General features: G+C 40.2%; 1 protein-coding gene across 4 annotated transcripts in view; it reads right to left on the bottom strand.

Moving 5' to 3' along the window:
• EZH2 (enhancer of zeste 2 polycomb repressive complex 2 subunit) overlaps window positions 1-1,063 on the bottom strand; it is a 42,111-nt gene extending 41,048 nt beyond the window's left edge. For 2 of the 4 annotated variants that reach the window (XM_085306621.1, XM_085306615.1), the window contains exon 1: window positions 975-1,062. The gene's annotated coding sequence lies outside the window, so the exon portion shown is untranslated. Of the gene's footprint in view, window positions 1-56; window positions 77-974 lie in introns of those variants that run through there. The other 2 variants (XM_085306620.1, XM_085306622.1) reach the window with 2 other exon arrangements.
• Between the last annotated feature and the right edge of the window lie 10,041 nt (window positions 1,064-11,104).

Below are 11,104 nucleotides of genomic sequence, written 5' to 3' on the forward strand. Positions count from 1 at the left end.
GCGCCGCCCGCGCTCCCTCCCCTCCGGCTCCGGCGGCCGGATTCACCCTCCCGGACCGAGCGCCAAACGCGGCGGCCCAATCCGCATCGCGCTCATTGGCGAGCGCCGAGCGCCGCCTCGATTGGATGGACGCGGCCCGGGCGCCTCGGGCCAATCCGGCGCGGCGAGGGGCGGGGCGAGGGGCGGGGCGCTCGCTCCCCACGTGCGGGGGGGGGGGAAGCAGGAGGGGTGGGAGAGCTCTTTGTTCTCGCGCTGCCCGCGGGAGACGGGGAGTTTCCAGCTTCCCCCTCTTGCCCGCCGCCGCCCCCCCATGCCCCCCCGCCATCTTCCGTGCCCCGCCGCCGTCCCCCGGCCGGGGAGAGGCGGCAGTGGGGCGCGGGGAGGCTTGAAACTCTCGGCCGGTTCACGTGGAGAGGGCGGGGGGGGGGAGCGGGGAGGGAGCGCGGCGGAGCTCGGGGAGGGGCGGGCTGCTCGGCGCTGCCGAGTTTGAATCAGTTCGAAAGTGGGAGCTGTAACGGTTTTAACAGTCACGCCGCGGCGGCGCGCGCGGGAGGGGGCAGCCCCGTGGGAGAGGCGGGCGGGGAAGGAGGGAAGGGGAAAGCCTGCTCGGAGCCCAGAGCCGGGCTGGGCGGCCGCCCTCCCCCTTCCTCGCCTGTTGCTTGTCCAGCAGGCAGGGCATCCCGCCCCTGGCTGCCTCCCCCAGCGCCCCCCGCCCCCCAGCCCGCAAGGGAAACCGTTGGTGTGGAGGCCGCCCCCCACCCCCAGGCCGTGGTGGGCTGAGGCGAGGCCGCCGTGTGGCGACGCGGCTCCCCGGTGCCCCAGCCGCCCTCGCTGCGAGCCGGGGTGCCGGTGAGAAACGAGCGGCGGCCCCGCGGCGCCCCTGCCCCCGGCTCGCTGACGGATGTCGGCGGGCTGAGTCACTTTCCCGAGTTGCGTGATGCACCCTCATCTCGTGTCATCTGACCTTTACTTACCCAAACGCCCCAGACCTCTGCCCTTGCTGCGTGTGTCAGGCTCTTCCGCTCGGCTCTCTCTGCCCAGCGCTTCGTGTCCGGAACGGTTCCTCKAGTGTCTCAAAATCCTGGACCGTTTTGGGGGTGGTAATAAATCACAGCAGCAGCAAAGTGTCCACATCAGGCTTGGATCGTGTTGCTAGATAAGTGCGGTCTCTAGCYTCTAAGGCCATCGTTTTACCTCATTTCTAATCTGTGCATCTTGTTCATCAATCTTGTTGCCAGGCTGGTGTTTAAATCCTGAGGCTCCATCCTGCCTTACTCTTCCATCAGCTTGCTCTTTGGTCACTCCATTTTCCCCTTCATCAGTGAAAAGCACAATTACAAAGATAAGTTTCCTCATGCAGTCCTTTCTTTCACCTCCCCTTGCAACCATGTGCCGTTCCTGTGTATCTTGTGCTAGCGCTGCTTCCCAGTTAAAGGGAGCRCAAGCCGTATCCTCACTTTCAGAGGCTGTTCCCACTATCGTATATTTGGAAATATCCGCTCTCCCCTCCCTTGTGAATATCTTTGGTGAAGGTGCTTCATCCGTGCATGAAGCTCCACCATATTGAAGTTCTAGGGGGACAGACAACTCTTAAGAAAACATCATAAGCAAAACCTCAGTCTTGTATCATTCAGTTGGCTTACAAGTCAAACGAGGCTTGATGGTGTTCTCCTTGAAATGGTGTATTTGTGTGCTTTTCCATTTTCTGTCTTTCGGTGTTCTCCTTGAAATGGTGTATTTGTGTGCTTTTCCATTTTCTGTCTTTCGGTGTTCTCCTTGAAATGGTGTATTTGTTTGCTTTTCCATTTTCTGTCTTTCGGTGTTCTCCTTGAAATGGTGTATTTGTGTGCTTTTCCATTTTCTGTCTTTCGGTGTATAAGTGCTTGAGATTTCCAAATTTCTCTTCATCACCTATGAAGCTTGCAATGAAATCCTAAGAGCTGGCATGCCTATGCTGAATAATCTCCATTTACCTTCTGGCCTTGAGAAGAGGTTTCTACTAATAGCTTATTTTTATTTAAAAATCTCTATTATTTATAAATTCAGAATTTAAAATGTATAGCTTAAGTTCTTTCTTCCTATACTTACATGTCAACATGATAGATTACAACACTCTGCTTCTAATTCAGTAGAGTGGCTGATGATTTAAATATTTTATTAAAATCATCATATTTGCAAAATAGTAGTCATTTCTGGAAATTCAGCCATTTAAATCTATTTTGCCCCAAGATGGCTGCCACCACCAAAATGGCTRCGCAGTCTTTTCACAACTTAGAATTTATGATTTATTTTGATTATTGGAACTGCAGTTCCTGAGATCTGTTTGTAGGCAAAAAGTATAAGTAATAATTCCTAAATAAGCTTAGGGTAACTTAATTTAAGTAGCATAATTAGTCACATGCAGGAAAAATTAGTATTATAGAACCTATACTGTGAACTAAACCTCATTACTGATAGCTCCTTTTTTCTGTCTTGCATAGAAAGTTACTCATCTGTTATAAATAAACTGTGTTAGTTTATTAGAAAATAAAACACATTTTTAAATGAGGTTGTTTGTTTGTTTTGTTTTTCATTGCAGGAAAACAATCTTCCCACTTAAGCGTAGTTTTAGATACTTAAAGACCCAAATCTCCTTCAAGAGGAAATCTTTAAAAACAGATTCTCTGATCAGTCATTTAGTTTGTTTCAAACAACCAGGAGAATTTTGGCAGCTTTTTTTTTTTTCCTGCACACAGGGGTTTTATGTTGCAACGAGCTTCTTATAGGCGTGCTGTTCTCACAGAGTAAACCACCCAAGTGGCTTTCTGTTTCTACTGTGTTTTTATGATTAAACAGCATCTATTTGAAGAAGGATCAGCTTTATGAAGAGATGTTTAGACTAGATCTGTACACAAGATAAATAAAACAGAATCTTCTGAAAGAATGATGAGATCTGTTTTTTTTGAAGAGTTACTCTGAAAGGARTGAATTCTGATGACAGAATATAAAAATACTGCTTTTTAAAAAAGTTAATATTGAAGAAATATATATAGTACATGACAATGAAATTAATATCAAGTTCAGGAAAAAAAGTATCAGATTTGGGTTGGACCCTTCTGTGTCATTGAAAATTTTTGTCCTTTTTTTTTTTTTTTTAGATAACACATTGTAAAGAAGAATAGTTTATTTGTTCCCAATACACAAATGAGACATCTTTGTTTATATTTTCTTATGTAAATAAAATAGTAGAATAATTAGTGATGGATCATTAATGTGAATTAAACATAGAAGTAATTGTTTAACAATGTCACAAGATAGTCCTAATTACAATTGCTTACACAGGGAGCATAAGGTGCCTTTTTCACTTTTTAAAAAGTGGCATGTGAATACACAAAAAAGAGAGATAGCACTGCAGGGCAAAATTAGCAGTTTAGCGATTTCTTTTAAAGATCTTCATAGCTCAGAGAAGGTGGTATTTCCAAGATGTAGATTACTTTTTGTGCAATTATCATTATTCTTTAATGATTTCCTTGCTGATAACTGTGGTCAGAATCGCTTGGTGTTTCTTCCCTCTGACTGGGGGAATCGAGCAAAACCAGTTAGCCTGTGCCTCAGCCTGCAATTACCGGAGATGTTGATCAGATTTTACATTGCCTTCCGTGCTTGGCTAAGGAAAAACACAGACAGGCCGCCTCCACTGTTAGCAACCCAGAGTAGGCGTTCTGGTAGCTGACTCTGTAGTTTTAAGCTTACACAACAATACAGCTCTCCTTTGTGCTTACCTGTAACACATTTATTTTGCCGTGGGTGTCTTCTGTGGTGCAGTCCAGTAGATTTCACTTAGTAGTTATGCAGCCTCAAAAGGTTCAGTCTGGCTCTTTTTGAACTCAGTTGCTCTCTGAGTAGGAGAGAAAGAAGATGCACACCTGGTCCTTGTTAATACCACCCCTACACTCCCCTACCTTTTACCTTGGTACAAAGCCTTTAGCAYTGCAAATAATTTTTCACCTTTTATAAAAGGCCGTTTAGTGTATGGTCCTTGATTCTTCGGGTGTTTTTTGTTGTTGTTGTTTAAACACTTTCTGTGTCTGCTTTGGCAGATATGTCTTCCATGCACTATTCATTTGATTCCTAACACTAATCTGTATTAGTCCTAACTTTTAGGTCTTTAGGACTAACTAGCACTAACACTTTTCCTAATACCTTGGTTTGTTTTGTGCCACAAATTCAGGATTTTAGTCCATGTGAATTTGGTACGATTTTGTACATCAGAGTGTATGTACAGAACTAAAAGCACAGCCTAAAACAATAAATGTGTAACAATGTTAAACTTTTATCCAATCTAGTAACTACACGGTAAAAGTAAGTATATATATWTTTTTTTTTTGAAAGAGTTGGCCTCTTGTTACATTATTATTTTAAAAGTAGTTCTTTTATTAAGTATGTTAACTTTTTAATAACACTTTAAAGAATACATGTTTTGTAGCTAGCAGTTTTAACATCAACTTTGTTTTAAAATGTTTTTCCATTAATATCTTTATGGTACTTACAGACTGATTCACAAATCGCTCCTGACTTCTGGTTTTCCCTTTACTGCGTGCTTCTCTGTAGAACTGGATGTAATAATCAGATAATCAGCCAACATGATTGTGGACACGATGGCCATTACACTAGAAGAGGGGAACAAGAAGTCTAGTCACTAAGATGTGACATGTACATGCTGAATCGGACACTGTTCAGACCTGTCGAGTCTCATGCATTGCGCTGGCGACTCCTGCTCCACACAGCCCTGCAAGAGAGCCTATTTCTCACGTTTGCAGGGCAGCGCTGTGGCCTTGTCTGCTCAGACACCTCACATGCCTGAGGCATAGGGTCGAGGAGCAGTAAGACTGTGGCACAGTTGCAGCTGAAGGTATGCTTCCAAAAGAAGCCCTAAGCTCGAAGAATCCCCAGTAATAGAAATTATTCCTGTTGTGGACTCTTTCACTGTCATGCAACCGAATGTGCAGTTTTCATTTGACTTGATGCTGTTGTCGCAGGGCCTAGTAGCTGCAAACTTACATGTTGGCCAAAAACAAGATTGAGACGTGTATACAGTCAGAGTGCAAAATATGCTTACAGGTGTCAAGCATTCGTGTAGTTACTGTCTCAAAGTACTCATGCCAGAACACTGAAAATTAACCAGACTGTGTGCATGAAAGAAAATGTATGGAACTAGGTATGTTGCTAAACAGATTACAAAGATTTGATGAAGTGCCATTATATCAGAATACACAAATTTCCGTGCAATTTAGAGACTCTGTGCATCTGATGCCGGATGATGCAGGCAGCTGGTTCTTAGGTCTGCCAAAGCATCAGTTTTTCCTGAAGCAAGCTAAAGCCACCTGACTTTTCGCTGAATGCTTGTCTCATATATCATAATATAGGTATGTAATGCGTTTATAAGGAGCATACGTGCTCTCAGTGTACTGGGCTCTATCCTACTGAGTTCAAGGAGATGAACTGCAAAACACTCCATTTCAGGGAACAGAATACATGACAAATAAAGGTGGAGTGACACAAAAAAATAATTAAAACTATGGTGTTTTATTATACAGGATAGTATCTTTTTGGCTAAGAAAAAATGTTGCTGAAAGGAAAACTCCACTGTTGTTGCTTTTAGAATCTTTCAGTTTATAATGGAAGCAATGGAACTGATTTCCTATTAACTTATTTTTAACATGCAGAGATAAAGCCTACTGCATGAGATCATCTGTTTCAATTTGTGAGAGGGATTAACTGACTTCTATTGATTTCAATTAGAAATTAATTTGACTTTAAAAATCTATCCATACGTAACAGTTTCACTTTAAAGAATTTACTTTTGTTTAATTTGTGGTCACAGAGGCTGCTTAAATTGTGTAAGAAAAATAATTCCCCATCCTTGTGTGCTTGTTTTTCACCTTTCTTTTTATTTTTTTTTACCTGAAAGTGTATTTACTGATACATTCAAAGCATTTTAAGGACTACATGGCCTTAATGGAACTGCCATGAAAGCAGATGGTTGAGAACTTAAATTCCAGAAGCCATTCCTGTTTTCCAGGCATATTCAACTATGGAGCTGTATGATATTGTTGGGTGTTCTATTCTCAGAGAACAATTTGCCCATACAGAAAAAGCTGCAAATTTAAAGGGTTCAAGTGGGCATTCAGTAAGAGTTGATGATGCCAAATCCAGATTAAAAGCCTGAGCTCTCTTTGAGTATTCTGTTTCTGAGGTGTTAAATTTCTTCTATGGCAGTGGCTAAATTATCCTAACAGATGTACAAAGTTTGTTGACTAGAATCAAATGTTCTTGTTTGGCTGCAGAAGTATTTCTTCAGATAGCTAAGCACGGTATACATGTAAAGATAATTCAGGTTGTTTGTAGAAATAARTGTAATTGTTGAATATCTTCCCTTCTGTATATCATTTCACCCCTCAGAAGTATTTCCTCCAAGGGTGTGGTGACTACTTCCCATCTGTGTGTGAATTTTCCATGTCTATGCYTCCATTTTCAGCATCATTCAACCCTTTCTCATTCTTTTTGATTTTTGTCATATGCCTGTTTTCAACTTTTTCCTTGAAAAGGTGCAGTCCTATACTAGAATTGTTTAATCCTGTCACATAAAATAGTAAAAGATACTTGCTATTGCACTGACCCCACATAGCTTTTTAGTGAGATARTCATGCATATTATGTTATGTTGTATATACACAAGAACYCATAACCTCAAGATCAGTAAATTCATAAAGGTAAAAATGAAAATGTTGTTTGTCAACATAGACTTGATTAAACTGAAAAAATACTGCATTTACAGGAGAAGTCCAAGAATTCCTAYGCCTTAAAAATAAGTTAGATAATCTCTTAAATCTTGCCAGGGCTAGTGAGAAAGGGTTTCAACAGAAAATAAGAGCTGATTTTACTCATCTATCCAATAAATAAATTCTGTCTATACAAGTTATAAAAATAAGATAYTCTTCTGGAGGTGTACAAAGGAGAAGTATATATGCTATTTGGATATKCTTACAGGGTTTTTTGTTTAACTGTTTTCTGTTTATTAAGATTCAGAATCATTTTCAAATGATAGTATATTCCAAATTTTATCACCTGGGCCTGGGCTGCAGAAAACCTTTGTTGAGTCCAGGTCCATATTAAACTGCTGCCCCATTCCTGTTCCTTGGCTGCCATGTTTGTAATAAATTGGGATGCTGATTCTTTCAAACAGAAGACAAACATTTCATTTATCCACCACTACCTTGTGGCTTTTTCTTCAGTCTTAGCCCTGGATGGAGATGTCCACAGATAAATGCAAATAAATGTAAAWTTATAAAAGGATTACATAGATCCATTTGTTTTAGTGACTTTGTATCAATACATTTACTTCCTATCTGTTAAAGATTTGCAGTTATTTGGCAGTCCTTTTGCCAAGTATGTGATCTTTTATCTCGTACATATCTCTGTAGATCAAATTTATAGAAAACAGAAGTCACTGTAGAGCTCTAAGAAAACTGAGAAAATAATGCTCCATTCCTAAAATCAGAAGGTGGTAAGAGTGTTCATGTTTTATGACAGAAATCACTATTATGTGCTTTATATGTATGTGSAAATTCAAACATAACTATACATCAAAATTTAATAACAGTATTGCAGAACTTTGTCAGCAGATGAGTTGGCACCATTACATTCTAGCTTTTAGTGGGGTATGCTGGTCAAATACATAATGGAAAAAAATCACTGTTTTGAATTTCTATTAAACCTGTATCACAAAATAAAAAAGGGTTATTGGTTTAATGATCTTATGTATCACTTTCCTCTGTAAAGTCTTTGTACTGGATATGAGACATACAATTAAGAGAAATTAAGGGAAGTTGAAGTGACCAACTACATACACTGAATTTTAGCCAAGAAGATATTGAAATGAATCTGCTCAGACTGATTCTGAGAAATGCTTTATGAAGGATAGATTGCTGACRACTATTTAAGTGTTGAAACCTTGTCTATAATTTACATGCAACAGGCCACATTTTGCTCTGGATAACAATTAAGTAAAAAATAGCAAGGGCAGAATCTCATCTTTTGCTTTCAAATCAAGCAAAGTAAGAAGGAGAAATAGAGATGGCTGGGCAAGGCCTGTGCAGCACCACAGTTCTTCTTAAGACACAAAAATACTTGCAAGTCGCACCGAGAGAGTGTTTCGTGAGGTTCAGCATCTGCCCAGCTGAGGCTGTAATTCTGATTTGCTCAATCTGTGCGACTCTTAAGCGAATTTTAATTGGCACTATTCCTGTTTCTCACTGGGAAAGTGAGCTCGGGCTCTAAGCCTGTAAGTATGAAGGACTGAGTCAACCAAGTGAATGAAACAGTGACTAACTAATTACGTGAATGAGTGAGCACGTCATTGTTTGCTTTTGTGACCATTTCTATGCATGAGTGAATGGCAGGGCAATTACATGTGTGTGAATGAGTGGGGTCAGGGTTGCTGAATAATCCATATATTTGTGTGGTCTTTCCATCGTTTGATTAGACTAATGAGCCAAGTGCTTGGAATATCCGTATATGTAAAATAGAGATAAGCTCATTACGTAGTTTGGAGACAAATTCAAAAATATGAAGGATAATGTTTTCAGGCACATATGTGTAACTCTGGATTGGGTAATCAGCTGTTCCACAGTAGCTTTTTGAGTGATACTCCATGTCGGTGGCAGGAAGATGACAGGTACACAATTATTTCCTCCACGATTAGTGTTATAAGTGACATTACCAAGTCTGTCTCTAGTTTATTGCAGACCTCATTGTGAAATATAAACTGAAGAATTATCAGACAATGAAATGATTTTCTGTCTTATTACACTTCCATAAAAGAACRGATTTTGCTTTCCTTATGTCAGCTCTTTTGTTTCCAAAGTAGTTAACAAGGCTAGCAATAATTTTGGCACCCTAAAAGCTTACTCCTTCATCTAGTACAAACAAAAGCAGAATAAAACCTTGTTCTATTATGTCATCTATAAATCATGTYCTTTTGTCGGATTTCATTTTTTAGCTGCATACAATTAAGTGAATAAGAGTCAATGCTGTGCTTCTAAAATCCAGTCAAACCATCAGTGTKATGGATATATGTGGACATGTATATAAAGAAATAATCTAGAATCTTGCAAAACTTCAATTTTTCCTCCCTGTGGAAATCCTTTGTGTGTGTGCGAAGGCTTACTAGCCCTCATTACTCTACCCTTTTTCTAGACAAAAAAAAATCTCACTGTAACTTCCGGTAGTAGCAAAAGTAGGAAGAAAATATACATAAAGCATTAGTAGTTACCAGGTTTTTATCACCCCTGATGTCTTCACCTGAGCTGGGGAATGCTTTTAGTTATTGTAAATTATTCTGAATCTGAAAATTGAGGTTATAGGAAACATATGTTTCTTATAAATCCCCCAAATAATTGATTCTACATTTTTTTCAGACTTCTCCTGTGAAGGCTGATCGTTCCAGTAGAAGATATTTCTTGATCTGAAGCCAAAATCTGCCCTCTCTTCTGCACTGTGCTATCTCAGAATGTTTCAGTAAATTGAGCAGCTGGCAGTATTTTTTCATGTATCTTATGATCTGACAACTTTTTGCCAGTCTTTAAAAAGCGGGAATCCTTAGCTTTGTACATCCTCCAGGTCTGGAATGGCAGTCCTCCAAAGAAGGACATGATTTGGCAAACAAACTGTGATTTAGCAAAAAGCTGATATTCTGCATATGCTGCCATCTTTCGAAGTGTTTGGTCTTGATTTGGATGCCTTAAGCTCTGTGACTCGCTTTTAGAGTAACAGTTTTTGGATCTTTTGTGGATTTGTGTAGCTCAAAGAGCCATCTGATTTATGAGCAAAATTAATCACTGATGGATGTGTAAAACCAACATCCTAATACAAATTTTGTGGCTTATGCTCTGATCTGGGTCACATAAGTAAGTATGTTTTAGCTACCCATGTAGTGACATAAGTAGGTTAGGATTCCACTCAGGTCTAATAACARAAGGGATCAGACCTAGAAATAAGCAAAGCCCACGGTTATTGAAAGCTTTCCACAGCATTTTCTTTTAAGAAAATGAGATTTGCCAGTCTATGTCTTAAACTGATAGCTAAACAACAAAGATCTTCTAATTTGTTTCTTAAATAAAAATGTGTGTTCCTAGCTAATGCCAGTGTTAGTAGCCATGTTATTAAGAGCTAAATACTGACCAATATTCTTCTGAGACACTAAGTCTCTATCTACTGATTCCAAGCACTGTTACTGGATAGAGAAGGCTGAACACCATTTGTGTGATACGGACTGTCTCAGAGAAGAGCTTTTCCAGGTTACTTCAGTCCAGYTCTTTGGTTTAGGACTAATTGTTGGGAGCTTGAAGTGTGAGAAGTATATGATACAGTGACAAGGAAACAGATAATAAGATTTACATGTAGCTCTTCCTCTGATTTGCTCTGTGATTTTTGGCAACTAAACTTCCATGTGCCTAATTCTCATGTTTTCAAAATGAGGATAAGATTAACAAATGTTTATAATTACTTATGAATGCCTAGGGAAGAGGTGGCTTTAGCACGGCAAAGTGTCAGTATACTAAGAGTGGAAACTTACTACAGTAAGTTGTCACTGATACTATGTATTTGTGAATTTTTAAAATTGTTTTCGATAAAGTACATTTGGTATAGGGAGACTTGAATGCAATATTAAAATGCAGTGTCAGAAGGTACAGTAGGAGTTAAATAGTGCCATATTTGTTCTGGGTGGCCAACTATGTGGAGAGAGAAACCTTGCCCACAGCTGGATCAGCTTCTCAGATAAGAGAGGGCAATGTGCCATGTCGGTTACACCATACAGCAGGCAAATGCTTGCCTGCGTGTAATTCCTGCAGAACTTCAAAAGGTCGTGTTCTGGCTGTGCCTTGACGTTTACCATAGATCATGGAACTTGCTTAAGTGCATATACTGCATGCAGCTATCATATTGCAACCGGTTTCTTAAGCTAGACTAGTAGACAAAAATAAATCAAAATGCGAGAATCCATTTTGTATTTGAGCTTTCGCCTTGTAGCGATATTTGCACAAGCGCAGAACATCCTGAATGTT

Source organism: Rhea americana, unplaced genomic scaffold (assembly GCF_003343005.1).
Source record: "Rhea americana isolate MKP2758 unplaced genomic scaffold, rheAme1 scaffold_242, whole genome shotgun sequence".
Classification (NCBI taxonomy): domain Eukaryota; kingdom Metazoa; phylum Chordata; class Aves; order Rheiformes; family Rheidae; genus Rhea; species Rhea americana.